We start from the raw sequence: 4,221 nt of genomic DNA, 5'->3' as shown, positions 1-4,221 counted from the left end.
TCACTCGAAACTTCCAAATTGCGTATCGTTCACCATTAAAGGGTTTAATGTTTCGCTTTTGTTGCACATCCATTTTTAGTTTTTAATTAATTTTTATTTTTTATTTCACAGAAATTTGTTCATAAAACATTAACACAACTTCACCGAATTCACTTTTCACCTGGGCCCATAACCTATAAGCAGAGCTTTCCAGGTGAGGTCTAAATGAAAGACACGGGTTTAATATACGGTTATTAATATATGTAATTCTTTATTAAACCATCCGATCCGTCAGAGAGCTTAGACTGAACTGACAACAGAACCACATACGAATCGGAGATTCGTTAGTCATCCTTACATGGTGACAGTGTTTATTCTTTATAAGTTAAACTATAAACATCAAGATAATGCTGGATATACATTGATCCTCAGAAGAATCATTTTTGTTCAGTTTATTAATTCAAAACTCCAATAAGTGACTTACGGAAGTAAAAAAAAATGAGCTAAGACTCTTGTTTTAAAGAATTTTGACAAATGCATGTATGCTGATTCGGAGAGAACAAAATTGGCTTATTATATATTTCAAAATAAATGTCTTAAGGGCATGCGACACAGTGGGATTCCTACATTACCAACCTCTTTTTTCCATTGAACAAAATTATTTTGTGAACCATAGAACTTTTTTGGTAAATGAAATATCGAACTCAAAATTTGAGGAGAGCATAAGAAGACATTATTTTACGTTTATGTACTGCATTTGAATCGGAATTTAAAAAAAAAATTATTTCTGAAATTTTTTGCCAAATTTCGATTCAAATGCAGTACATAAACGTAGGATAATGTCTTCTAATGCTCTCCTGAAATTTTGAGTTCGATATTTGATTTACAAAAAAAGTTCTATCGTTCAAAAAAAAATTTTGTTCAATAGAAAAAAGAGGTTGGTAATGTAGGAATTCCACTGTGTCGCATGCCCTTAAGGCCATGTGATGAGTGTAACAGCTAATCAAGTCAGCTTTAAGATCAATATTTTTCACCCATATTGAAAAATAAAAGTTTAAATAACGCGGAAATTTTTTTCGGGAAATGTTGATAAATATTAAAGGATCGTTTGCTATCTCTTCTCCTGTTTATATTTTCTCAGCGTTACGAGCAAGGGTCCTCGATGCGAGCTTCGCCAGCTTAGCGAGAACGGAGACTGAGTGGCCGAGAGACCACCAGGAAACTCGACATAGCCATTGCGAGATTCTTCGTGAACGCGGCGAAGCTTGGCGATCCGGATTGCAGGCAGAAATCATGTCGAATTCATCACTAGCGAGCGCTTACTCGTATCATAGATACGTTTTTCGGTATCTTAAGCCGTTCCCCAGATCCATAGGCTGAATTATAACGAGGAGGAGAAGAATTTCTTTGTTCGGGGCGTTCATATAGCAGAATCAGGGGCGAACCCAGAAAAATATTTCGTGGTGTTGGTGACGGGTTTCTAAAAACCTCCCTTGGATCCGTCACTAAGCAGAATATGAATTTCATTAGATGGCTCTGTGTCACACGCTATATAGTTAAATACGTCACATCATTTGTGCGCTTTACTTGAACTTTTAAATTTTCATTTTACATATGATCCGAAATTAATCTGTTTATATATTTTATTGAAAAATCATATACTTTTTTCAAAAATTCATCTATAGTTGAAAACTCTTTTTCTTCTTCTTAAATTATATTTTCAAGTGATTTATAAATTTAGCCAACTCAAATTTCATCTCTTCGTTTCGAAATGTTATTACTTTTCATTTAAGACTGAACAGAAATATATTTTTTCATGAATAATTCTATGCTAAATGAGCATGAAAAAGATTCACAATTACAAAACCAGACTTCAAAACTACCTCCCTTTCCGGCTGATTGGAGATAAGAAATAATAATAACTCATAGTTTTTTGCTTCTTAAAAATTAAACTATTTAGTAAAAAATACATTTTTTACTGGAAACTTAATTATGTCAGTTCAAAATACACCTATTTTATAAAAAAAAGAAACTATTTTCTTGAAAATAATTGGTTTAAAATTCAATTATTTGGCTTAATATTCGACTTTTTATTTGATATTTGAACTATTTGGCTAAAAATTAATCTATTGTGTTAAAAATTAATTTGATGATATTTAATTTTTTTTTTAAAGTAAACATTTTTTTAATCCAGCTGATCATTCTTCTTTTGTGTCCAAAAATTTAGTATTTCTTGGAAAATTAACCTTCTTGTAGAAAATATGTTAATATTTTTTAGGAAATTGTTTCTTTAGTACACAATTCACGTCTGGAGTTAAAATATTAACTACTTTATAAAAATACTGGTTTTTGGGTTAAAAATTAATTTGCCTCAACGAAAAGTGATACAAAATTTTCCGTTTTTTCTAGAAATTGTTTTTTGGGGTTTAATATTTTTTTAATAAATCAATAATAATCAATAGTTTGCAGAGAGAGAGAGAGAGAGAGAGAGAGAGCGGTCCTTCATGAATAAATTTCTCCAATTTTAACACAATTTCAGTCAATTGAAAACTTTACATTTTTCCTATTAGGTGCCGTAATGGTTACATTTGCTACAAGATATTACTTTTTTCAAACAAATTTAGTCATGCACTAGCATTTGTTAATTTTAGGAACAAATTATAAAAACAAATGCATATTTTTCGGCGTTCTCAAGCAAAAATAAATAGTTTTTTTTATCTGATCTTGCTCAAATTATATTTAACAAATTTAGTCATGCACTAACATTTGTTAATTTGACGAACAAATTAAATAAACAAAAGCATATTTTCGGCGTTTTCAAGCACAAATAAATAGTTTTTTCATATGATCTTGGTCAAATTATATTCAACAAATTTAGTTATGCATTACCATTTGTTAATTTTAAGAACAAATTATATAAACATATTGACAGTAGAACAGATTTCAATTATAAGCGTTTAAAATGATAGTTCAATACATCTCTCATTGAGAATTGTTTCATTTAAACGATAGAGCAATTACACGCACTATAAAATAAAATATATTTGTATGAATAGAACATTTCAGAGAATGGAACTATTTTAATTTACTTGTGTAGTCGTAAATTAATTTTTAAAACTGAAATTTCAACTATTCCGTTTTTAATTCAAAATATATCTTTTTCAGTTACATTAAAAATACAAATACTAGGTTGGAAATTCATTTTTCTGATTGAAAATTCTGGAGTTTAGTTGACAGAAGTTGAGTTGGAAGATGAACTATGTTGCTGAAAACTCGGGTTTTTAGTTTTTTTTTTAAATAAGAAATAATTTTTTCCCTGGGAATTAAAGTATCGTTTGTTGATAAAAATGCAATTTTTGTAGAAAACAAAGATAAGAGAAGAATAATCAGTGAATTATTCTCTCAAAAATAATTCTTATAAATAATATTAATATTGATAAAACATGTAACTATTTGGTTGAAAACCCGTTTATTTAAGGTGGAAATGTGTTTTATAACTGAAAATTCAAGTATTCACGTTAAAATGTCATTATTAAAGGCGAAAGTTAGTTTCTTCATTGGAAATTTCAACTACCTTGGTTTAGAAATTAACTTTTTCGTTAAAAATTTAACTACATTCTTGAAGACACGTTTTATCGTTTGATAATGAATTTTCTCCAATGAAAAGTTTACAGGTTTGTAGTTGCAAATTTATCTATTTCAGTTTAAAATTGAAACTGCTCTCTTCAGTTTTGTGTTTGGGTCAAATAATAATGTTTCTAACAACATATTTAACTTTTTAAATTTGCGAATAAACATTCGTTACGAATTTAACTTTATAACTGTTTCATTTCTGGTAGGAAACTCATATTCTTGATTGAATATTTACCTGTTTGTCTAAAAATTCATGTATTTGGTGAAAAATGAGTCTTCTTAACTTCTTACGTATCAAATTAAAGTACTTCATTAAATGTTGTGCTGCTTGGTTAAAATTTCAGTTGATTGATTGAGGGGCTTAAATATTTTGTTAAAAACTCTTTTTTAGGTTAAATATAACTTTTTTAAGTCTCAATTTAACCATTCCATTTTTTATTGAAAATTAAGCTATTAAAGTTTTTATTAAGAATTTATCCTACATATTCGGTTTGTAAATGCAACTGAAGGAAGGAAAGTATAACTAAATTCTTAAAAATTCATATAATTAATATAAAACTTCACTATTTTGTTAAAAATTAGTCTTTTGGATTGATTCATCTTTCTTGG

General features: G+C 28.6%; 1 protein-coding gene across 1 annotated transcript in view; it reads left to right on the top strand.

The window, feature by feature from the left end:
* The window catches only part of LOC117168853 (cleavage and polyadenylation specificity factor subunit 5), a 154,072-nt gene that overhangs the window by 1,163 nt on the left and 148,688 nt on the right, over positions 1-4,221 (top strand). The window lies entirely within an intron of this gene.

This window comes from Belonocnema kinseyi, chromosome 3 (genome assembly GCF_010883055.1).
Source record: "Belonocnema kinseyi isolate 2016_QV_RU_SX_M_011 chromosome 3, B_treatae_v1, whole genome shotgun sequence".
Taxonomy (NCBI): Eukaryota; Metazoa; Arthropoda; class Insecta; order Hymenoptera; family Cynipidae; genus Belonocnema; species Belonocnema kinseyi.
Note: the sequence above shows the minus strand (reverse complement) of the source record. Positions and strands in the feature narration are given on the sequence as shown.